The sequence below is a fragment of the Dermochelys coriacea genome, chromosome 2 (genome assembly GCF_009764565.3).
Source record: "Dermochelys coriacea isolate rDerCor1 chromosome 2, rDerCor1.pri.v4, whole genome shotgun sequence".
Lineage (NCBI taxonomy): Eukaryota > Metazoa > Chordata > Testudines > Dermochelyidae > Dermochelys > Dermochelys coriacea.
The window spans coordinates 136,584,938-136,611,489 of record NC_050069.1 but is presented as its reverse complement, the minus strand read 5'-3'; positions in this window follow the sequence as shown (position 1 = coordinate 136,611,489).

The window sequence follows — 26,552 nt, the reverse complement described above, 5'->3', positions numbered from 1 at the left end:
GGTGCAAAATAGCTATTTAGGACTGCAACTCAGGTTATCCATGCTGGGGGAAAAATGCCTGCAAAAGGGCAAGCCTGTACAAGGAACATTAAGTCAGAACCACACAATTGCTAGGGGTGGTGTGATAGAGATGATGCTTTGGAAACATGGACTATTTAAAGATTATATTAAGATATGACAGTGGCTATGGATATATAGAGTATTCAAAAGGTTATTGTACCCTCTTTATACATGTTATAGATCTCTTAATGAGCTTGTTAGTGATTGTGTTTCTGACTTAATGGGTGAGCTAAAGGGTGCATCTTGCAGGAATTAAAGTAGGGTAATTAATCTATATCCCCAATGCTAAAATAATGCAGGAATCAAATCTTTTGAAGTTGTGCCTCCTTGGGAAATAGCACATACTAGTTTGACCTTGTCAAGGCTGATTCCCCACTCTAACTCTTCAAGTGCAGAAGGTGGGGGCCCACAAGGCACCTGGGGTTAGCACAGAGGAATCCACAAGCCATAAAGAAATAAAAGGGATAAACCTAATCACATCTTCCTAGATATTTCCTGATCTACTTACATATCTGGGGTTTTAAATGAGTAGTTTCTAGGTATTCCTAGATACTGATGATTTTTCATACCTGGCCCAAGCTTCTCACAGCATAACTGCTCCCTGTCTGCCTCTCCCTGGAGAACAACAACAGAGAGACAAAAGTTTTCTCTATTTTAAAAAGTTCTAGCCTTCCCATTGCCTCTTTTGGCCAGGTATCTACTCACCTCCTTTCACCTATGCATAGCAGTGAGACTTTTTAACCCTTTGCAGGTAGATCAATTAGAGAACAGCTACTAAGAGGGATTTTATAGCTACTGGCTATCCATAAAAGGGAGATTACCCCACCATTCATTTATCACAGACCTGGTTCAGGAAGCCTAAGGTTACAGAGGATTTGAACTGATATAAAGTGATAATCCAGACCTGGAAGAATGAGTCAGTCACACTGAATTCAAGAAATGCCATGGGTCTATGAAGAGAGACAGGTCATGTGAGAGAAATTAAAGTACGCTGGTCCTATTAGAGTCTCCCTGTGGAAGTTGAGTGAGTGCCTGGTAAGTTAGACATGTGTATAAGCTGTTTCTTGTTTTTATTATGTTTTCTTTGAAATGGTTTTGTTCTGAGTAAATAGTACTTTGCTTTATAAAAGCTGGTCACTGGTTATCTTCTCATTGCCCCTGAGAGAAGAGGACTTGTAACAGCATGGCACCCACCTCTCGTGAGTGCCCCCTTGTGGAGTGTGTGTATGTGTTCCTGCAATCTCTCACTTCGTGGCAATCTCTGTTGATGATTTTTCAGGCAGGTTTTCAGTGACCTAACTTACCCTTTATTTTTCATCCATTGAGACACCAGCTCATTCCATGTTTCTCTGCCATGTTTCTTAAGTCTTCCTCATTTGCTCACTGCCTCCTGCCAGCCTCATGCCTCAATAGCCAGTCCTGCCTATTCATTAACACTCTATCAATTTCACTGGCAATTGCCCTGACTTTTACTTCAACAGCGTGGGCCCTGGGTCCTCTCATCATACCTCCCTCCCCAAAGTCAAACCACCTATCCCACAGAAATGGCTCACAGGGCCTGGTACAAGAGGCAGTGTGTGTGTGTGTGTGTGTGTGTGGGGATGCAGTGTTATGTGCCGCCCCAGATTTGTACTGAGCATGCTCAGTAACACTGCTGAAGCTGGCTGCCCTCATTCTGCCCCCCTCCACACTATTAGTAGGCACATGTCATCTTTGCCTGGTACCCAGGAGCTCAGCATAGCTTCAGCAGCTGTGAAACTGCCTGCCTATGCCTGCTCACTGCAGAAGCTGCAGCCACTGCTGTTGGAAGCCCCTCTTTCTGGGGAGGGCAGTGTCCTTAAAGGAGGGACTAGTGGGCTCTCCTGCATGTGGCAGTGTGCTGTGACTTTCACACTATGGGTCTATAGGGAGCTACTTCCCCATTCTCCTGTCTTCCGAAGCTGTTACTGTAAGGAGCACTTCCTTCCAGGTAAGGAGGAGCCTATGGAATATATACTTCTATTGACTTGTTATAGGGTGACTTGTGTAAGCTAGGGTTATTGTTGCCCCAAGAGTTTTCTATGTGTAGAGCTGGCTCCTTTAAGAGGGGCACTATGCCTTATGTGCTAACACACATTCATTCATTTTGCATTTGTTTTAATAACTTCATGATGTTCATAGATTTACTTCTATGTGGTGTCAAACATATCTTCTAACTCACATGGACCTTTTTTGTTGTTACAAATGTACAGCTGAGATGGAACATATTAGGGTTTTATTCTTTTTAAAGATCTTCCTAAGAAAATAAAATGTAACCACACAGACAAAGAACAAAACACTACAAAGTATGTCATAAATGACCCATATTCATTATCTTCCTGAGTTGGAGTAGATATTAATAGTATACATGGCCAGCCCCAAATGCTTAACCTTAACTCGCCTGCTCGTCCCTTTAATTTTCAAAGCAGTGTGTCATGCTGGCCTCATATTACCCTACAACACACTCTGGAGCTTTGAGGGGCGTGAGTACACTGTTCATATGTGGGTAATTTTCTTCTCTAGAAATGGATTGTTAGCGAACTCAGGGAGCTCACTCTAAGTGTTGATGGTATATGACTGCAATATTTCATCTTGTAACAAATCTCCTAAATGTATTTCTACAGGGGCAATGTATCAAGTGGGGAAAGTCCTCCTGTAAAGGATTCGTTAAAAGTTGAGATGATCTTCTAGAGTGTACCTGGGTACACTTCAGTCATCTCTTGGGATCAGACCTAAAGAGTGGGAGCAACACCTACCAAAAGAACTAATAGGAAATCACAATATGAATCTTTTATAGCATCAGAGCTATCTCTATACTTGTAGGCTGTGTGGCCACCCCTCCCTGTCAACCTCTGAGGGAGGCTACACCTCCTCGCAGTCACCTACCTGTAAAGATGAGCTCAAAAGGAAGGAATTTTAGCTGTACCTAGGGCTCCGGTCCTCCGGCCAGGCAAAACCCTAAGGCAGTCTATGAGCCCCAGGCCTTTGGTAAGGATGATGCAGCAAACAGTTAGTAGGCTCTGGCCTGCAATTAGGGAAGAGTAGTTAAGTAGTCTATGAGCCCTGGTAAGAGTGAGCACCAACACAGGCTCTGGGCTCAGGTAAGGGTGAGCACCAGCAGAGTCTAGGGGCTCAGGTACACTAACACAGGCCTCCTGATATGAGGAGGCTGCCATCCCAAGGGTGGGGTGGCAGGGGAAGGGGGACTTGGGCCCACCCGACTCCACCACGTCCCAGCCCAGGGACCCAACATTGGTGAAGTGTTATGCCACTGGGTCAGCAGGGATCCATCCGCAACACACTGACCTAGAAACAGGCCAGCACTTAACCAGATGGTTGTCTAGTTCCCCATGGCTACTTCCTACATCTCTGGGGTTTGGTACCTCTGTAACATGGGGGTCCTCTGTCTTCTTGAGGAGCTCTGGCCAGTCCTCAGGTGGCAGCCCCACCAGCTCCTCGGCGTCTCTGGCGACCTGGGAAATTTTGGCCAGTCCTCAGCATGGCAGGGTTCCTCTGCAGGTTCCAGCAGCCAGTGGAATGCATCTGTCTCTCTTGGCAGCTCCAGCCCAACTGAGCTACAGGGCCTGTCTTTTGTACTTCCACTTCCTGTGAGGTGGGAATGGTTTTCCTGGTTCTGCACACAAGGGGGCATGTTGTGATTCCTCCCTGGCAACCTTTGACAGAGGCCACATCTCCTTGCTACAATACCCTAAACTGCTAAACAGCCTATACTCATCTGGTGTGACTCCTGCTAATGGGCCAGTCCTGCTACCCTCATAAAAGCAGCCCCACTGAAGGCAGTGGGCCAAATTATTTTCTTGTAAGTGGTGTGATTCCATTTACTTTCTGAGTTACTCCAAATTTATATGGGTGTCAATGAGATTCTGATTTGATAGAGTTTCACACACTGCTAAGCACAAATGCAAGAAACTATTCAAGGTGCAAGGCACTGGAAAATCAGGCCCAGTGGAACTACTCTTGTGAGTAAGTATTGCAGGCATCCTTGTTGGGTAGCAGAGTGTCCTAGGTAACAGCGCACTGAACTGGAAGTCAGGAGACCTGGGTGGTATTCCCAGCTCTGCTGCTGGCTGATCTTGGACAAGTCATTTTTCCTCGCTAAGCCTCAACTTTCCCTTCTATGAAATGGGGATAATTATATTGACCTCCTTTGTAAAGCACTTTGAGATCTATGGATGAAGAGTGCTAGATAGGAGCTAAGTATCATATAGGAACAGGTCCATGTGTTGAAGACTTCAAGTATTTTAACATTTGAAGGGAGGAAACTGTTCAGAAACTACTGAGTCTGGACAAACTTTTCATGTCTCATTGGGCTGTACTCCTTACACTAGGTGATAAACACAGAGGCGGATACCTAGTTCTAAGTGGCTTTAGGAGTCTTTATGTGCCTTGGCTTAGTATTCTTCACCCTGTCTTTTTACTTATCTACTTATCAAGTAATATCTTGATCTAAGGAAAAATAATACTACATACTTTCCTTGACCTACTTTTTAACTTAGTACTTCTCTGAACATAATTTGCTGTTCTTAACATGGGAGCTACAAACCTTCTTTCCCTCCCCAGCCTAACATGAAAAATTCAGCTATTTAGATGAACTCCAAGTTAACGTGCTAGCTGATTTTGAGATGTTAGTTCTTTTTCTTTTCTCTCTGTCTCATTGGTGTTGAAAGAATAAAGGGTCATTATTAATTTATTTCCTGTTGCCTTAACTTCTTGGGAAAGGAGCATCAAGGTAAAATCAGCCATATTATCATGCTGTCTGGAGTGGCTCACGACTGTGAGTGTCTACCTCAGGGCAGACTGTCAAAAACAGGGCAGATACCCCAAGCTGGTGGTATGTTCTATAATTAGATTTCATGAAGCCAGTAAAAAAATGTGAACTCCTGGATCACTATCATGATGAGTCACAGATAGTCCCCTTAGGCTCTCCAGTCTATCTTGACAACCAAACAAACCAGACTTAGTGATAAATGGTCACTTACACCAAAAATCACACAGTATTCAGGTTGCTTCCAATTCCAAGAGACCACTTACCCCGATCAATTGGTATCCCAGATTTTACACCAAAGACAACACCTGTAGCCAATCTTGTAATAAACTATCTAAAGATTTATTAACTAAGAAAAAGGAATAAGAGAGTTATAAAGCAAGCAAACATGTACACACAAATTAATTATCAGCTACATACTAAGAGTGGTAGTGTTGTAGTGTTCTGTCAATTCAAAGTTTTGTTCAGGGTGGACCCAGGGGATCTCTGACTTCAGTTTGGTGTCAGTAACCCTGTCAGAGTTCAAACAATGAAGAGATGGAAAATTTTCCTGTGACTTTGTTTTATTTCCTTCATTCAGCTTCCAAGTCCACAGGAGGAGCTTCCTTGCATGTAGCATTTCCAAGGTTCAATAGGACCATTAACCAGTGCTCCTTGATGGGAGGGAAGAGACATGATTCCAGTGCCTTGGTTCACAAGTTCTGAGCAAACTTTTTCAAAGTTATAAAGCAGAACTTGTGTATTTTCTTATAGCATGGAATACTAACATTACAAGTGAGATTAATGCATGCAGTAACTTACAAGCATTTCATAGAGTTTAAACACTAAATACATTCTTATAAAACTAATATCTATTTTGAGCAAAACTAACATACAGGTGATCTGATCTGGTCTCCAGCTATGAATTTGTTAGTTCTTAACTAATGCCTGCAGCCTGGGCAAAAACTGGCATCTGATTTGCCAGCATCACACATATAATTTGTACTGTATATGTGTGTGTATATATATATATGTATATGTATATGTATATGTATATATGTATATGTATATGTGTGTGTATATATATACATACATATACACAATTACTAATCATGTGACTGATATATCTATATATCATTGCTTTATTAGATGGTGCTTCCTTATGTATCCTCTATTGGTAATAGATAATTACTATAATTGTAGTATTTGGAGTCCAAGAGGCTGTGAGGGTCTCCAGGTTTCACCTGATCCAGCTGCCCCATTGGGTGTCAGTGAGTATTTTTGGACTGTTTAAACAGGTACTTCTTTTGATTGTGTGGTACTAATGTGTATTTCTCTCTCCAGTATTTTTTCCATTTTATTTTTTTCACTTATTTAATTCCTCTTTCTGCCTCCCACCCCCCATCCCCACCCTGTTACCCTTCCATTCTGGGAATTTCCTTCCCACTCCTGTAGAATATGTACTGGGAAGTGACATCCTGCCTCTGGATTATATAACTCTTTCTGCTTAGATATGCAAGAACTGTATGCTGCTCAGGAATATCTGCAATTTCTCATTTATTCACAAAATGACTTTATATTTTATCTGGTGTATTTTAACAATGATGACTTCAATAATTCAATATGTCTCCTGGAATAGAAAGTGTTATAATAACCCTATTAAAAGAAAAAATATACTCAGTGCTTAAAAAAGAGAATATTGATATTGCTATCTCTAGGTGATACATCTGACAGAACTTGAAGCTTGTAAAATGAATCCAGATGGGGTATGCCTCTCAATTTCTAGTTGCTTTAACTGCTTTAAGTGAGCGATGTTGCTATGCTAACATGTAAAAAGTAGAATTTTAATATTCTGAGCCCAAGGTCAGAGAGAGAGGGCAAATTTACTGTTCTCAGGGCTGAAACTGGCAATTCTATAATCATCTTTTTCAATCTCATTGGGCCAAACCAGAAACATCCCAATTTTTTTCATAATTTGTTTGAGTGTAAAATGATATGTGCTGTCATTCTATTATAATATCTGGAGATTTTAATGATTGTAACTCAGTCCTTGATAAATCTTTTCCATCGCCATATAAAAACATTAATACTTGTCAGGTACTTCATACATAGATGAGTGATTTAGACTTAGACAATGTTTGGAGATTGGGTAATGCTATAGCCAGAGACTACAGGGGTTTTTTCCAGTTTTTTTTCAGCTCATTCAACATATTCAGGATTAGACTATTTCTTAGGCCTGGTCTACACTATGGGGTTAGGTCGAATTTAGCCTCCTTAGGTCGATTTAAAAATGACTGTGTCCACACAACCAACTCCGTTCTATCAACCAAAAGGGCTCTTAAAATCAACTTCTGTACTCCTCCCCGACGAGGGGAGTAGCTCTAAAATCAACCTTGCTGGGTCGAATTTGGAGTAGTGGGGATGCAAATTGATAGTATTGGTCTCCGGGAGCTATTCCAGAGTGCTCCATTGTGACTGCTCTGGACAGCACTTTCAACTCCAATGCACTAGCCAGGTACACAGGAAAAGCCCCAGAAACTTTTGAATTTCATTTCCTGTTTGGTCAGCGTGGCGAACTCAGCAGCACAGGTGACCGTGCAGTCCCAGAATCACAAACTAGCTCCAGCATGGACTGAAAGGGAGACACTGGATCTGATTGCTATATGGGGAGAAGAATATGTGCAGGCCGAACTCCAATCCAAAAGAAGAAATGCAAATATATTTGCCAAAATCTCACAGGACATGTTGGACAGAGGCTACACCAGGGACACACAGCAGTGTCGTGTGAAAGTTAAGGAGCTGAGACAAGCCTACCAAAAGACAAAGGAGGCAAATGGTCGCTTTGGGTCAGAGTTCCATACATGATCAGTTTCATGGCATTCTAGGGGGGGACCCTATCACTACCCCACCACTATCCGTGGACACCTGCAAAGGGGAGTCTCACGCCGCACGGAGGACGATTTTGTGGTTGAGGATGAAGAGGAGGAGAATGCACAGCAGGCAAGCGGTGAATCCATTCTCCCCAGCAGCTAGGACCTTTTCATCACCCTGGAGCCAATACCCTCCCAAGGCGGAATCCCCAACCCTGAAGCTGGAGAAGGCACCTCTGGTGAGTGCATATTTGTAACTACAGTACAGGGTTTAAAAGCAATAATGTTCATGGTCACCTGGTTGAAATAGGGGAATTTTTGTAAGGGAACAGTAAAAGGACCGTGTTCATGCTGGGCTGTTTGCACTTGGCTAAAAGGGATCATCCCAGAGAATAGCCACACAGTGGGGAGGAGGGGTGAAGGGATCATCCTGGAGAATAGCCATGTGGTAGCGGGGAGGTAGGTGTGTGCTGCATATCTACCTGAATACTGCAGCCCCTCCTTTTAATTGTGAAACCCAACCCATTGCTTGCTCTGGGAAAGGGGGGTGCTGCAGTTTAAAAACATTCTCACATGTTATGAAGGCATAAGAAGACAACCCAATTTTACTTTTACCTTTCATCTACCCCAAGATGTTTCTACTCTCCCCCTAATATCTCCATCCCTGAGGTTATCGCAGATTAGAAGGCAAAAAAAAATGCAGTTGCGATGACATGTTTTCCGAGCTCATGCAGTCCTCCTGCACTGATAGGGTACAGCTTAATGCATGGAGGCTGTCAGGGTTTCTTCCCCACTCTGAACTCTAGGGTACAGATGTGGGGACCCACATGAAAGACCTCCTAAGCTTATTCTTATCAGCTTAGGTTAAAAACTTCCCCAAGGTACAAACTTTGCCTTGTCCTTGAACAGTATGCTGCCACCACCAGGCGTTTTAAACAAAGAACAGGGAAAGAGACCACTTGGACACGTCTTCCCCCAAAATATCCCCCCAAGCCTTACACACCCCCTTTCCTGGGGAAGGCTTGATAATAACATCCTAACCAATTTGTTACAAAATCATCAAAGACGCAAACCCCTGGATCTTGGAACAATGGAAAAATTAGTCAGGTTCTTAAAGAAGGATTTTATTAAAAAAAAAAGAAAGGTAAAAATCATCTCTGTAAAATCAGAGGAGGGTGGTTGGCTTACAGGGAACTAAAATCAACAAAGGGGGTGGGTTTACATCAAGGAGAAACACAAACAACTGTCACACCGAAGCCTGACCACTCGTGAAACTTGTTTTCAAAGCCTCTCTGATGCGCAGCGTGCCTTGCTGTGCTCTTCTAATCACCCTAGTGTCTGGCTGCCCAAAATTGGATGCCAGGCGATTTGCCTTAACCTCCCACCCCACCATAAATGTCTCCCCCTTACTCTCACAGGTATTATGGAGCACACAGCAAGCAGCAGTAATAATGGGAATATTGGTTGCACTGAGGTCTGACCTAGTTAGCAAACAGCACCAGCGAGCTTTTAAACATCCAAAGGCACATTCTACCACCATTCTGCACTTGCTCAACCTATAGTTGAACTGCTCCTTACTACTGTCCAGGCTGCTTGTGTAAGGCTTATTATCCATGGGACAAAGGGGTAGGCTGGGTCCCCAAGGATAACTATTGGCATGTCAACATCCCCAATGGTAATTTTCTGGTCTGGGAAGTAAGTCCCTTCTTGCAGCAGCTCGAACAGTCTGGAGTTCCTAAATATGTGAGCGTCATGCACCTTTCCCGGCCATCCCACGTTGATGTCAGTGAAACGTCCCTTGTGATCCACCAGTGCTTGCAGCACCATTGAGAAGTACCCCTTGCAGTTTATGTACTGGTTGGCAAGGTGATCCAGTGCCAAGATGGGGATACGTGTTCCATCTATTGCCCCACCACTTAGGGAACCCCATTGTAGCAAAGCCATCCAGTATGACCTGCACATTTCCCAGAGTCACTACCCTTGATAACAGAACATCAATGATTGCACTGGCTACTTGGATCGCAGCAGCCCCCACAGTAGACTTGGTCACTTCAAACTGATTCCTGACTGACCGGTAGCAGTCAGGCATTGCAAGCTTCCACAGGACTATTGCCACTTGCTTCTCAACTGTCAGGGCAGCTCTCATCTTGGTATTCGTGCACTTCAGGGTGGGGGAAAGCAACTCACAGAGTTCCAGGAAAGTGGCCTTACACATGTGAAAGTTTCGCAGCCACCGTGAATCATCCCATACCCGCAACACTATGCAGTCCCACCAGTCTGTGCTTGTTTGCTGGGCCCAGAATCAGTGTTCCACTGTGTCAACCAGCCTCACTGCCTCCATGATGTCCCAATTGTCAAAGCCCATGCTTTCAGGAACGTCTGTGTCCATGTCCTCATCAAAATCCATCTCGTGCTGGCATCTCTTAGCCTGGTTATGCATATACTCCAGGATAATGTGCGAGGTGTTTACAATGCTCACAACAGCGGTGACAGTGAGCTGAGTGGGCTCCATGCTTGCCATGGTATGGCATCTGCAGGAGAGTAGAGTTGCAGCAGAAACGGTGGATGACGATAGCAGTTGTACAGCACCTAAGAGGACCAGAACAGATCCCCAAGCTCATCACTGGGGAGCAGGAGAGCAGAGTTGCAGCAGAAGCGGTGGATGACGATGGTTAGCAGTCCTACTGCACCGTTTGCTGACAGCAGCACCCAGGACACAACGGCAGCGGTGACGGTGAGGTGAGCTGAGTGGGCTCCATGCTTGCCATGGTATGGCATTTGTACGGAAAAAAGGCGTGAAACGATTGTCTGCCGTTGCTTTCATGGATGGAGGGGCGACTGACAACATGTACCCAAAACCACCCGCAACAATGTTTTTGCCCCATCAGGCATTGGGAGCTTAACCCAGAATTCCAATGGGCGGCGGAGACTGCAGGAAATGTGGGATATCTACACACAGTGCACCGCTCCATAAGTCAATGCTAGCCATGGTAGTGAGGATGCACTCTACCGACTTAATGCGCTTAGTGTGGACATACGCAATCAACTGTACAAAATTGATTTCTAAAAATTGACTTCTATAAGATCAATTAATTGATAATAATAACTACTAATTTCGTAGTGTAGACATACCCTTAGCGTCACAAGACTTGATCAATTCTGTCACTGACTATGCTCCTATATCTATGTCTTTTAGGCCCCCAGGGGATGTACTCCCAACTAAAATGAGGAGAATAAACACCTCTCCTGTTTGATACATCGTTTGTTAACCCTATCCAGCAGGAGTTAGAACTTTTTAAAAAATAAATGCCCTCAGTGCTTCATCAATTGCCATACTATAGGACAAGGTGGGCAAACTTTTTGGCCCAAAGGCCACATCGGGGTTGCAAAACTGTATGGAGGGTCGGGTAGGGAAGGCTGTGCTTCCCTAAACAGCCTGGCCCCCACCCCCTATCCATCCCCTCCCCGCTCCTTGTCCCCTGACCACCCGCTCCTGGGACCCCACCCCCTATCCAACTCCCCTGCTCCCTGTCTCCTGACTGCCCCCTCCCAGGACCCCCACCCTAACTGCCCCCCCAGGACCCCACCCCCTATCCAACTCCCCCGCTCTCTGAAAGCCCCAAGCCCTATCCACACCCCTGCCACCTGACAGGCCCCCTGGGATTCCCACACCTATCCAACAGCCCCTGCTCCCTGTCCTCTGACTGCCGCCACGAGCCCCTGACCCATCCAACCCCCCTGCTCCTTGTCCCCTGACTGCCCCCGCCAGGACTCCCCCACTCCCCGCCCCCTTACCATGCCAGAACCTGCCACGCTGCCCAGCAGGAGCGGTGGGCCAGAGCGCTGGCAGTATGGCGAGCTGAGGCTGCAGAGGAGGGAGAATAGTGGGGGAGGGGCTGGGGATTAGCCTCCCCAGCCAGGAGCCCAAGGGCCAGACAGGATGGTCCCGCGGGCTGGACGTGGCCCGTGGGCCGTAGTTTGCCCACCTTTGCTCTAGGAAGCCTTTAAAACCTTCATCAGAGGCCATGTCATCTTGTGTCACCTTTAAAAAGAAGTGGAGAGACCACAGCATTTATACCCTTGCAAAGGAAATGAAGCCCTTGGATGCAGACTATGCTTCTGCCTCTTCTACAGAGAAACTCAGAACCCTCATCAATCCAAGACATGAAATCAAGAAACTTCTGTCCCAAAAGGCTGTCTGCTTTACTCTGTTCGAAGCAATACTACTGAGAATCTGGAGAGAGAGCAGGCAAGCTATTGGTTTATAGACTTAAGCACAAAGCTAACAGAAATAGGATTGCTGCTATTAATGATAGTCTCAATATATTATACACAATACAGTCAGATATTAATAGAAAATTTCAAGAGTTTTCTTCAAAACTGTATTTAACTGAAGAGGGAATCAGTACAGATGCCCTAGGTAACACAGATCTCTGATTCTCAGAAGGAAGTTTTAGATGCTTCTTTAGAAATCAGAAAAACTGACTCGGGCTATAAAAGAAATGAAGATCATAAAGACACTGGTGCAGACAGGTTTCCAACTGAATATTACAAAAAAGTTCTCTGAAACTTTGACACCTAGATTATTGAATATGTTCAATGAGCAAACTCTCCCATCTACTCTGAGAGACTGTAATTTCAGTTATTCCTATACCTGGGAAATACCTTGGACTACGTAGGAATTAAGGGTTAATTCCCTTGGTCAGTTGTGAAGCTAAGATTTTAGCTAAAGCTCTTGCTGTAAAATAGGATAAAGTTCTCTTACACACTATGCATATAAATCAGGCAGGCTTACTTTGAAACAGACATGGTTCAGATAATTTGCATTAACTGATTGATATTATTGCTACTTGAAGAGATTCTAAAGAAACCTTAGCTACCATTTGTTCAGATATCAAAAAGGTTTTTGACTGCAGAGCCTGGGACTATTTTTTACATGTGTTAGCAAAATGTGGATTTGGGAACCAATTTATTGTCTGGATTAGCTTTTATACTCTAACCTGGCTTCCAGGGTAGTTACCAATAATATTAATTCTGCCCCATTTCCATTGCAGAGAGGTACGAGGCAGGGTTGTCCCCATTCTCCTCTTCTGTTTGACTTAGCTCTAGAACCTTTAGCCATTGCCATTGGAGTAAATCAACATATTCATGGACTAAGGGTGGGGGATAACAGAGGTCAAATTATGCTCCATGCAGACAATGCTCTTGTATTTATTTGTATCTAAGCCCAAGATTACCATCCATAACCTTCTAACCACTATTAATAAGTCTGGACTCTTCTCAGGATATAAAATTAACTGAGGTACATCAGAAATCTTAGGCATTAACAAATATGCCTACGAAGGCCTTTTCTCAAATTGGGACTTTCAGTGGCAATTCTCTTATATGAAATATTTAGAAGTACTGATTCCCCAAAATTTTCAGGACATTCATAAGATAAATATAGAACTAATTATTGCCCAAGTGCCTAACATTTGGGGAGAGGAAGTTCGTTAATTCTCAGTTTGTGGGGTAAAATTAATATACTGAAAATGAATGTCCTTCCCAGAATTTTGTATGTCCTCAGGAGTCTCTCTATTTCTATTTCCTCAAACTTATTTTATGAAATTCAGTAATATTTTCAGAAAGGTTTCTTTGGGGCTCAGGTAAGGCTGACTCTGTAAAAATTACAGCTCTCTCTATCACTGGAAGGATTTCGTTTTCCCAACTTGGAAAATTATCATATCTCCTTTTTATTACGACAGACATCTTTTTGGCTATTAGATATGATCACATAGACCCAGACTGAATGAGAATTGGTATACCATCTCCCCTTTCAGGCATTGTAGGATCAAATTTATTATAGATTTGATAGCTCTAGAGCTCCCACAATAATGGCTGTGAGGCAAGCTTTGTCAAAGTTCTGTTTCCATCCATTCTTCTACTTAGAGGCAGTCCTATGGAGCAAGTCTATCCTTAAAATTGGTGGCAAATCCTTGATGTGAACGGAGAGAATGATCAGAGAAATGATCACTGTGTCGCAACTAATTGACAATGAGAAATTAAAACCATTTGTAGATCTCCAGCAACTATTTGGCTTACCCTGCTCTGGAGCATGGTAATAGCTCCAGTTAAAACATTACTTGCAGATCTGCTTGGACCGGATGCACTGGGCACTCCAGAACTTTTATTATTTTAGAGGCAACCTCCTGGATTTACTGGGCCAGTGGTATCCTTTTCTGATTTTCTGGATCTAAAATCTCTGCTAAAGATTGATAATTTGTGCGTTGCTTGGAATAGAAATTTGGATACACAACTATCTCTAACCCAATGGAATACAATTGTATCTAATGCTAAAAAAAGCAACTATAGACTTGAGACTACGGCTTATTCACCAGAAGACACTTTTTTGCATATACTGGTCTCCACATGGGCTAATGGTAATGGGCCTCTGTGATGGAGTATGCAAACCCCACACTGGGCAACAAAGAGTTAAGGAGTTGCTCTGAGCTCAGTAAGGCTCATCCTGCCACACCTGCAAAAGATGCACAGACTGGAGGAGGAGTTAAAAGGGAGCAGAACAGCTCATTTGTGGACAGACCAGGGAAAAGAAAGGACCTATGCCTTGCTACTCTTGAGAAAACGGATGAGGGAAGGCAGGATCTCTCCCTTAACAATTGCCTGAGGGCCTCTCCCTGAGGGAAGGGAGGACCTACTTCTGTTATATCCAGAGAGGGATGCATTTTCCCCCTCTGACCTATGCACTCAGTTTATTTATGCTGATTCCTTGTGTTTTTTTTATGGACTACCCCAGAAGAGGAGAGCCTGGGAAGTGACCTGGCCAGAGGGTCAAGACATGAGAGAAGGCATCCACTGTCCCAAGAGGGAGGGAGCTACCATGCCATGCTCAGCCATGGAGAGACACCAAGGAGTGAGCTGACCCCCTTCACAGCCTCCTGTTACAGACTGCGAACTTTGGACAATAACAGGTGGTAGGAAGTGGCCCAGGGCGGGCAGTGTTAAGGAGCTCCTGGGTATCAGACCCTTGTGTAGACCTCACAGGGCCCTGCACTGGAGCCTGGTGGAGTGGGAGGGCCCCCCTCTGCATATCAAAGGGCCTAAGCCCAGACCATGAGTGAAGACCATCACAGCCTCATAAATGCTGACCACTGTTGGAAATTTGACACCCTTGGTGCTACATTAGCTCATATGTTTTGGGAATGCCCCTTTGTCCAGAATATCTGGTATGAAGTGGGTCAAAAGACCAGTTTTGATATTGGATGCTAAGTTGGAGCCATCCCACTTCAATTTCCTTCTTAGATATATTTCTGGTACCTGGAAATTACCTGGTAACAAGGATGTGTGGTTCCAAAGTGTAGCTTTGATTGCTAAAAAATTCATCTTGCAAAAATGGAAAAGTCAATCCCCACCAAACATTGATGTCTGGATCAGGATATGGCTGACCCCACAGCTAAAGAACGACAGACATTCCGCAGAAAGGGAATGCCCAAAAAATTCAAAGCAATTTGGGCTGACTTTTTAAAGGTCTATAATTAACATAAACCCTGAGGATAGATGTGTCTCTGTCCCTCTCTTCCCTTTATCCTACTCTCTTTATTCACTTTGTGTATTATGATGAATCCAGGGGTCAAAGTAATATAAAGGACTTGCTGGTACTCTGGAGTCCTGAGGAAGAGATGGGGCCTCAACCAGAAGAGGTGGGGCCTCTACCGGAAGATGCAGGGCCTTTAAATCTCCGGGCCCTTTAAATTGCCGATGGAGCCCCGGGGGTCCAGCAGCAGGACCTCTACCCTGCAGGACCCTTTAAATCGTCCCAGGAGCCCTGCTCCCAGAGCCCTGGAGTAATGGTGGCAGAGCTCTGTCAGCTATTTAAAGGGCCGGGGTGGTAGAGGCAGCGGGAGCCCCGGACCCTTTAAATAGCCACCAGAGCCCTGCCAGGACTCTGGCAGCTATTTAAAGGGCCGGGGGCTCCCACTGCCTCTATCGCCCCAGGCCCTTTAAATTGTCCCCATATCCCTGGGGTAGCGGCAGCGGGATACAGTGATGATTTAAAGGGCCCGGGGTGGTAGCAGCGGCAGGAGCCCTGGATCCTTTAAATAGCCACCTGAACCTTGCCGCCCTTACCCCAGGACTCCGGCAGTGGGGCTCTGGCAGCAATTTAAAGGGTCCGAGGCTCCAGCCACTGCTGGGAGTTGCAGAGGCCCTTTAAATTGCTGCCTGGGGAAGCTGGTCTGCCCCAATATGGCACATCGGCTCTTGTCAGCGGGGTGGCAGGTATGTAGAAATTTTGGTGGTGCCCACAACCTGCCCCTGCCCTGCCCAACTCCACCTCCCACCTGCCCAAGGCTCTGGGAGGAAGTTTGGGTGGGGGAGGAGGTCTGGAGTGCAGGTCCTGGGCTGGGGCAGGAGATTGGGGTGCAGGAGGGGTGCGGGGTGCAGGCTCTGGGAGGGAGTTAGGGGATGGGAGGGGGTGCAGGGTGAGAGCTGTGAGGTGAGGCTGGGGATGTGTTTGGGGTGTGGCTGGGAATGAGGGGTTTGCGGTGTGGGAGGGGGCTCAGGGCTGAGGCAGAGGGTTAGGGTGCAGGGGGATGAGGGCTCTAGCTGGGGCTGGAAATGAGGGGTTTGGGGTGTTGGAGAAGCTCAGGGCTAGCGCAGAGGGTTGGGATGTGGGGGGATGAGGGCTCTAGCTGGGGGTATGGGCTCTGGGGTGGGGCAGGGATGGGGATGAGTTTGGGGTGCAGGCAGGCTGCCCCGGGACTGGAGCCAGAGAGGAGGACTTCCCCCCCAGCCCTTTCTCTGCCAGCAGTAGTGAACTCTGGGGGAGGAGACCCGCTCTCCCCCCCCTCCCGACAGCACACTCACCCCCACCACTGTCACTGCACGTGCTCCTAGGGCCCCTCTCAGGTCCAGGAATCTCCCTTGCCACCCCTGTAGTGGGTGCCAGGGAGGGAGGGCTGCCATCACATGTGCACCTTGTCCCCTGCTGCTGCCCCTCACTGTAGTCTCACAGGGGGTGGAGGATGGGGCTGCCCTTTGCCCAGCGTTGGGCAGGAGCGGTGAGTGCGAGCAGGGAGGGTGGCTGTACTGGTGGAGGGTCCTCCTGGAAAATGAAAGGGTCTGAGGGGGGAAGGGCAGCCTGCCCTGCCACTAATGGATGGGGAGGACTAGGACCCTGCGGCGGCAGTTGATGCAGGGAGGCATCATGGAGCTGCAGGGGAGAGACAGGGACGCTCTGCTCCTGGACCCAGGAAGGCGCAAGTGGGCAGCAAGAGGGGGGCAGGGGACACTCGGGGGAGCTGTGGGGGTGCAGCAGGTGGGACCAGGGGGGAGACCCAGCCCCAAACATTGGTGGAGCTGGGCCCCCAATATTGCTGGAGCTATGAGCCCATATAACTTGCCTTGCTGCTTGCCCGTACGCCATACCAGGGCTTACCGCCTTACTTTCACCTCTGGATGAATCTGGTATTTTGGTATATTTTCTGGTTTTGTAAAAATTAATAAAAATCTAAATAATAAGAAGAGAAATATATACAGGGACTCAAAAAGTACCTATATTTACTGATATTACATCAATTATTTCATGAAATATTGCTTGCATGTAACTTTTACTTATATCCAGGCTCTTTCCCTCTGGGCCTGATTCTGCAGCCCTTGTTCATCTGAGTAGCTCAACTGGAAGCTAGTTGTATGAATAAGGGTCACAGGATGAGCCTCATGTCCTGTCTCAATCAGAAAATGGCCATCTCCTCATTCCATAATGTTTGACTAGAACTATAGCTAAACTAAGATGAATACAATCCAATGAATGCCTTGTCTATGCTTGGGATTGGTCTTGATTCTTCCACTGATGGCCAGCATCTGGTATAACAGCACTGGAGTGAACCCCAAGCATTGATAAAGAAATTAGACTTGCACCAGTTGAATTTGCAACTGCTTGACACCATGGGAAGATCAACTGGTGCAAATTGTAGCTTTCCTTCACAATACGTGGGATCTGCATTGACACAGTTTTGCTGGATGCTGGCCACTAAAGGCTGACTCTTGTGTAGAGAAAGCTGATGTGACATCTGGCTTGAGCTACTCAAACCCTAAATATAATTTCACTTTAAAATGAAGCTTCCGATATGAATGGGGAAGACCTTTTAAATTAAATGTGTATAAATATTTGTCTAGAATGATTTTCTAATTCCCATGGTTTGTCTAAATTAGTAGAAGAACCAAGGTATAAATTTGAGTGGAAAGTTATGCTAAAAAGGCCAGGATTCTCCTCCATGTCCCTTGATAAGGCTGTCATAAAACTAAATGGCTCCAAGCAAAGGAGCTCTAAAAAACCCAACTCTGTAAAATGACTCTTCCCTCTGGTTTTGCTTGACAATTCTTAATCTATAAAGATGCAAGGACTGGAACTTGTCATGTGGAATATTTCTAGTCTAAATGGTAGGCAGAAATAGGAAATGTATACTAAAAGTGGTAGAACTTTATTACCTGTCCAAACAGCATTTGTTCAGTCTAATTACAAAAGTTAAAATGAGATTCCCTTAAATGTATACCATGCTCATGAAAGCAAGAATGGAACCTAATAGTGGAGTAGTACCTTAAAAGGTAAAATCTGGCCAAATTCTCCTCCTTTTCCTGTGAGGAATCCTATAGAAATCATTGGGACTTCCTGTGAGTAAAACAAGCTGATTTTGACCCATGACAGGTGTGTGTGTGTGTGTGTGTGTGTGTGTGTGTGTGTGCGCCCAATCCCACACTTATTATGTAGGCAATAATTTCACTGAAGATTTTTAGCACTAAGCCCTGTTTGAGAGACTGCCTTTTTCCTGATGGCAAACTGCCACAGCTGAGGTCTTTGGAGGTACCTCAACTGGAGAAACTCCTTTGACGTAAAGGAACCGGTAATGGAGAGCTCTCCTTAAGGATCCCTTTTTTCAGAAGTGCACTCCTTGCACTTTCATTGGCCCACAATAGCAGAGCTTGTTGACTGACAGGGCATGCTACAAGGATCATCTTTTTAAAGATGCTTGGAATGGGGTATGCACAAAGGTGGGGACAGGGAGGATATCACTTGGTGGTGGTTATTAAAGAAGGCAGGAAATATTACTTGATTTTATTGCGTGGCTTATTTAGTTATTATACTCTGTAGAGCTGTTGCTGTTTTTTCTTTAGTTGAGATTGATTGTACTCTATTGTGTCTTTAATTGTTCGGGGCGCCGAAGCTCTAAAATAGGAACCCTTTGCTCTCTTAAATCCAAATAAAGCAAACATGCTACTTGGGAAATTAATCTGATTTTAAAGACTCTTTCTCCATAAGGTGGACAAAACAGCAACTTTGTTTAATGTAAGGCATGTACTTTCCATTATGTATCTGAGGGAAAAAGACAAATTTTGCCTGCTTGTCTGTTTCTCTCTGTCCTCGTGGCTAATGGCTCCCTGTCAGTGCACAGACCCAACATATTTAAAATACCACTTATCTTAAATAATGGGGACTCTGGGCCCTTTTAACTTTCCACAATGGGAATTAATTTAAAAAGCAGATGGTGATGCTGAGACACTGATGGCTGCTGCTTACCTGAACCTAACATCTAACTCCTGGTCCCAGTCAAATTTTCTTCCGAAATTGTCACCTCTGCACAGCATTAGTCTAGAGCTCTTATTTCCCCTTGGAGATGAGAAAAACCTAGAGAGCTTTGAGTCAAAAGAGTCCAGGCATTTTTGAAATATAAACAAAAATTATAGAATGTTAAAAGATTTCCACCAGGAATTAAAACACAACAAACAAAGCTATTATAATGAATGCTTTGAATAGTTAAGGGGAGTGTGTGGCCTACATAACCCTCTGTCTCTGCAGCTTTTTTCATAGAATCATTATTCATTTTTAACAGATCAGCTTTTGATACCAGGGACCCTGTAGCCAAGACTGAAAGACTTGTTTCTGGTGAAACTGAAGCCAGGAGAATCTAGCCACACAATATTAATTGATCTTTTGAGCAGATGGTGATGGTCGTTAGAATTATGTAATTTTTCAGCCTTTGTTTCTCTCGTAAGTGTGTATTTAATTATATCTATGTGTAGTAAGAGATCATTACTATTGACATGAGAATAAGGAGACACAAGTAACCCAGGAAGAAAAAAAAATAAAATCAATGCTAATGATCTAATTAACCCAAACAATTCATTGTGGGTGTTAGAGGTTGAGAAAGGAGGTCATGAAGAGCCTACAGGCTCTCTATATACAATAGTATGTCACTGAAAGCTTAGATCTCTTGTAGTTCTGTGGCTGTCAAATCATTAGTCTGCTATGGCATAGGCTGTGCAAAAAGAAAGATAGAAAGATATTGCACTATAGAAATACTCTGTATTTTAAACAGAAAACTGGTTGCTGTTTTTTTTCCTTTGTGCATAGTCTGATGTTGGTTATTTATGATCGAGACATGGCTACACCATGAGCTGGGGTGGAAGGATGAAACAAACCTAAAATGCCTCCATTAGCCAAGAAAACTAATGAGGGATGGGAAAGAAAAGTTTAGTAACTATTTAAAAATATTGTGCTCCTTAATCTTTAGGGAGCCTCTACTCCCAGTTCTAGGGGTGATTCTTTCCCTTTTCCCATACTGCTCTCCTGTAGCAGACTCTATCCTCCAACCTAAAATACAGTAAAGAATTAAGCCTTACAGCACTTGTGACATTACCCATGGTACAATCTGGAGTGTTGAACAGCTGTGTCCCCTCAATTCTCCAACCTGGGTGCCTTTTACACTGCTTCACTGTGACAGCAACCACTCCTGGGCTGCTCACACACAGCCCCCAGCACGTAAATTATTCCCACTTACACTGTATGAGTGCTATGACCAGCCACTCTTGAATTACACTCCAGAGCAACACCAGCAAATTCCCAGTCCCAGACTTTCTCCCAGAAATGTAAAAAGAAAAGGAGTACTTGTGCTCTAAGGTGCCACAAGTACTCCTTTTCTTTTTGCGAATACAGACTAACACGGCTGCTACTCTGAAACCTCCCAGAAATGTGTGTCTTGTACTGCCCAGCCCTCTCCTGGAAACCTAAGCTTACGTTAAGTCTGTCATTTTCTTAATAGAAAATGATATGCACAAATCCCATTATCTCAAATAGTTTCCCAAACACTTCAATCCGAGCACACTGGTTTAGTTAAAACAATAAAACAAACTTATTAACTACAGAAAGGCAGATTTTAAGTGTTTACAAGTAATGATGCATAAAAGTCAGAATTGGTTACAAAGAAATAAAAGGTGAAACACAACTAATACCTAACTTAACAAGCTAAGTAAATTCAAAGCAAAAGTCTCTGTCACCAGATGTTCTAGCAGTCTTACTGACTGAATTCCTTTCTGCTGGGATCCCTCCCCATTTCAGTGATGCTTCCTTTGTCCTTCAAGTGTTGTCTATGCCATGAGTAGAGATGAAGGGAGAGATATCTTGGGGCGTCTATTGCCCATTCATATATCATAGAATATCAGGAATCATAGAATATCAGGGTTGGAAGGGACCCCAGAAGGTCATCTAGTCCAACCCCCTGAAATCTTTTCCTCTTCTTTGAGAATCATCTCCAGCTGGGGTTCAGGAGACAGAAAGTCAGTAGGGATGGGAACGGCCAGCTGTTTCTTTGCCAGGATGTCAATTTCTTGCTCACACCCTTTTTCCTGCCAAAGAATGGCAGCTTAAACAGGTGATAATCCATTTGTTGACATCTGGCTGAGGGAAAAGTTTGCCTTTTGTCTCTGAAGAACTGGTTTATGGCTGCTTCCCCATATTTGTGGCTGCTTCCCCAGATATGTCTTAGTAACATCACAGAGTAGAATCTTATAACTTTACATACAATGTTGCCACACATTTTATGAGGACAATGAAGATCAGTAAATCATGGGTTTTCAGGTGATACCTTACAAGGCATAGTTTGTACAAAATTGATCATAGTCTTGAAAAAAGAGATGGACATAGGGATATAGACTGTCACAACACCCCTGTGGGATAGGTGAGAATTGTATCTATTTTTAGATGGGCAAATGGAAGTATAGAAAACATAACTGATTTCCAAATGCCAAATAAGATTTGTAACTGGGCACAGAAGTTGGATGTCCTGACTGCCAGGACTGTTAACCATTATTCCATTCCTCATTTCCATTCAAGGAGCTGATCACTAGACTTACATACCCTCAAACTTTAGGCATGTCGATATAGGTGAATTGATGATGCACACAAATTCTTATCCAAAAGATTTAGAAGCATTAAGCCTCATAACATGCCTGTGAGGTAGACATTTACAAACAGATACACTGAGACAAAGGGAGGCTAAGTGACTTGCTGAAGACCACAAAGGTAGTAGCAAAGCAAGGAATAAAACCCAGGAGCCCTGCCCCTTACTCCCCTCTTGCTGCTTCTATCACTGGGTAGACTGCTTCCCAGATACTAACCTGTGGTTCAAGGAGGTATTTTTTAAAACCAGTCTCTTCATATAGGAGCTGTTCTTTCTTCACAGACTTTTCTCTTGCTTATCAAGGATGGCTGTTGCTTGACATGCTCCATTCATTCCCATTCCAGGGGCAATTTTACATTGCACTGTTATCAGGGAGACCATTTATAACCCTTTCTATGCTACCCACTGAATAGGCCAGTGAGTTTTACTAAGCCTAGAGCTGAAAACATCATCTTCACAACCTTCCAGCCCCTGCTGGGCTGTGGAGCGAGATTGACTGAGGTTCTGGTTGAACTCTGAACACACTGTAACACAGAGAATTCATTATTTCAAGGTCCCAGTAGCAGCCTGGCTCCAAAACCATTTCTGAAGCAGGAGTCTCTTTCTTCCCATGCTGCTTTGGCTGGTATTTCTTTCATACTGCAAATCTGAAAATAGAGTGTAGTTTTCTAGGTGACATTGCTCATAGCACTTGTAGTGGATGCTGACGTTTCTTGAATAGTAAGTAATATACTCCTCTAGGGTTATTTGTATTGCAGTCATGCCTAGAGATCTGATTAGAGATCATAAAAGACTGTCCTAGCCCCCAGATGCCTAGTCTAAATAGATAAAGCAAAGGGAGGGAAAATAGAGGTACAGAGTGATGAAGGTCCAAATTTTTAAAGGTATTTAGATGTGGTTCCATTCAGCACTGCAACACCTAAGGTACAACACCTGTGTCTACACTACAGACCTTACAGCAGAACAACTGTACTGCTGAAGCTGTGCCACTGTAAAGTGTCCCGTGTAGCCACTCTATGTTCACCACAGAGAGCTCTCCTGCCAGCAATATTAAACCTCCCCCAGTGAGAAATGGTAGCTGTGCCAGTGGGAGAACATCCCCCATCGACATAGCACTGTCCACACCGGCGCTTTTGTCGGTGAAACTTATGTTGGTCGGGGTGGTTTTTTCACACTCCTGAGCAACAAATGTTTTGCCAACAAAAGTGCTAGTGTAGACAAAGCCTAATTGACTTAGGTGCCTAAATCCAATTGATGTACAATGAGACGCAGGCTTCTAAGCCAGTTAGGCATTGCAATGCATAGGTACTTTTAAAAATCTGAGACAAGATGGATGAGGCAATATCTTTTATTGGATCAGCTTCTGTTGGTGAGAGAGACAAGCTTTCGAGCTTACACAGAGTTATTCAGGATCTGAAGAAGAGCTTTGTGTAAGCTTGAAAGCTTGTCTCTCTCGCCAATAGAATTTGGTCCAATAAAAGATGTTACCTCACCCACCTTGTCTCTCTATTATCCTGGGACCAACACGACTACAATAACATTGCATTTAAAAATCTGGGCTGAAGTGGCTTGCCCAAGTTACATAGCCGGTCTATGGCAGAGCCAGGAATACAACCAACGGCTTCTGATTCCCAATCCAGTGCCTTCTTTAATAGACTGTGCTGCCTCCAATGGCCCAGGTGTTAAATGTGAGTCCTATTCTTTAGTGGGATTGATGGAGAAATATTGAAATCTCTTCTGTAATTTAGTGGCTGGTAGGGAACACCCCAAAACGTCAGGGTTTTGACTCGCATGACAGTTCCAGTCTGTGGCTTTTGTACTTTTGTGAATGTTTCCCAGACCAGTTATGAGCAATGTATCAGTTCTTTATATGTTTGAAAAGTGTGACTGTTTGACCATGTGATTGTTTGTTTGAAAAGCGTGAGCTGGGAGTGCTTTGTTCCAGGTGGGCCTTGAGTGGTTGATTGGAAGGAAGGCTTTGAGCCAGGGCAACTGCTTCGAGTCAGCAGCCTTATAAAAAAGCAGCCAGTTGCGAACTGAGTGAGCTGCAAACAGAGGGAGTTTGCCTGTGGACCATCTGAGAAGATCTAAGGTGAGTGCTGCATTGGGGGTGGCTGTGTTGTGAGCTGGTGGGGTGAATATCCAAGTGTCTGTCTGCTGTGACCATTTGTTTGACTGGAGCTAGTTGCGGGGACTGTTTGACTGTGTGTTTGTTTGTTTGAAAAGTGTGAATTGGGAGTGCTTTGTTCCAGGTGGGCCTTGAGTGGTTGATTGGAGGGAAGGCTTTGAGCCAGGGCAATACAGGAGAAGCAAACAGGGAATTTGCCTGGGAGTTCTCCTGGGGAGATTTCCCACAGAGTTTTTTGCCTTTCAGGCTTCTGTGAGCAGTAAATAGAACATCTGAAGAGGCTCTTAGAAGATAGACAACATGGATAGTGAGCGATCAGCTGTTGTGACCTGCACAGGCTGGCTATGTTGTCTTTATCCCAGAGGATAGAAGCGACTTCATCTGTATGAAGTGCAAGCTGGTCTCCATATTGGAAGAGAAGGTTAAAGGACTAGAGACCCAAGTATCAACCCTGCGTTGCATCAGAGAAAATGAAGACTTTCTGGATAGAAGTCAGCATTTGGTACTGCAGGCACAGCATGCTGAAGAATCAGAGAGGGCAGTACAGAACGGAGAAGAAAATTGGCAGCATGTGACCTCCAGAAGAAGAAAGAAGAAAACCCATGTACCCCCAGTGCAGATAGAGGTAAAAAAAATGTTTTCAGGGACTTTGCACAGGTATTACAGCAGAGAATGGTTTGGAAAAGTCATCTGAGGGAAGGGATCAGATGAAGACCCCATCGACTGGAAGGCATGGAATGCATTGTCCTAGGGATGTGGGGTTCAACGACCACCACTCCCAAGAGAAGGAGACAGGTAGTGGTGGTTGGGAATTCCCTCCTAAGGGGGATGGAATCATCCATCTGCTGTCCAGACTGGGAAACTCAAGAAGCGTGCTGCTTGCCTGGAGATAGAATTCAGGATGTGACTGAGTGTTTGCTGAGACTGATCAAGCCCTCGGACCGCTACCCCTTCCAACTTCTCCACGTGGGCACCAATGATACTGCCAAGAATGACCTTGAGCAGGTCATTGCAGACTACATGACTCTGGGAAGAAAGATAAAGGAGTTTTGAGGTGCAAGTTATGTTCTCACCCATCCTCCCAGTTGAAGGAAAAGGCCCAGGTAGGGACTATCGAATTGTGGAGGTAAATGTGTGGTTATGCAGATGGTGTCAGAGAGATGGCTTTGGATTCTTCGGCCATGGGATGTTGTTCCAAGAAGAATTGCTAGGAAGAGATGGAATGCACCAAATGAAGAGAGGGAAGAGCATCTTCGCAGGCAGGCTTGCTAACCTAGTGAGGATGGCTTTAAACTAGGTTCACCGGGGATGGAGACCTAAGCCCTGAGGTAAGTGGGATACCAGAAGGAAACACAAGGAGGAGGGTGCAACAGGGGAGACCTCCTGATTCATACTGAGAAAGTAAGGCAATCGGCTAGTTATCTTAGATGCCTGTACACAAATGCAAGAAGCCTGGGAAACAAGCAGGAAGAATTGTAAGTCCTGGCACAGTCAAGGAACTGTGATGTGATTGAAATAACGAAGACATGGTGGGGTAACTCACATGACTGGAGCACTGTCATGGATGGGTATAAATTGTTCAAGAAGGACAGGCAAGGGAGAAAAAGTGGAGGAATTGTATTGTATGTAAGAGAGCAGTATGATTGCTCAGAGCTCTAGTGTGAAACTGGAGAAAAGCCTGTTGAGAATCTTTGGGTTAAGTTTAGACGCGAGAGCAACAAGGGTGATGTCGTGGTGGGCATCTGCTAAAGACCACCAGACCAGGAGAATGAGGTAGACAAAGCTTTCTTCGGAAAACTAACAGAAGTTTCCAGATCACAGGCCCTGGTTTTCATGGGGGAGTTCAATCACCCTGACATCTGCTGGGAGAGCAATGCAGCAGTGCACAGACAATCCAAGAAGTTTTTGGAGATTGTTGGGGACAACTTCCTGGTGCAAGTGCTGGAGGAACCAACTAGGGGCCATCCTTCTCTTGACCTGCTGCTCATAAACAGGAAAGAATTTGTAGGAGAAGTAGACATGGGTGGCAACCTGGCCAGCAGTGACCATGAGATGGTCGAGTTCAGGATCCTGACAAAAGGAAGAAAGAAGAGCAGCAGAATACGGACCCTGAACTTCAGAAAAGCAGACTTTGACTTCCTCAGGGAACTGATGGGCAGGATCCCCTGGGAGGCTAATATGAGGGAGAAAGGAGTCTAGGAGAGCTGGCTGTATTTTAAAGAAGCCTTATTGAGGGTGCAGGAACAAACCATCCCAATGTGCAGAAAGAACAGCAAATATGGCAGGTGAGCAGCTTGGCTGAACAGAGAAATCTTTGGTGAGCTTAAACACGAAAAGGAAGCTTACAAGAAGTGGAAACTTTGACAGATAACGAGGGAGGAGTATAAATATATTGCTCAAGCATGCAGGGGTGTAATCAGGAAGACCAAAGCACAATTGGAGTTGCAGCTAGCAAGGGACCTGAAGGGTAGCAAGAAGGG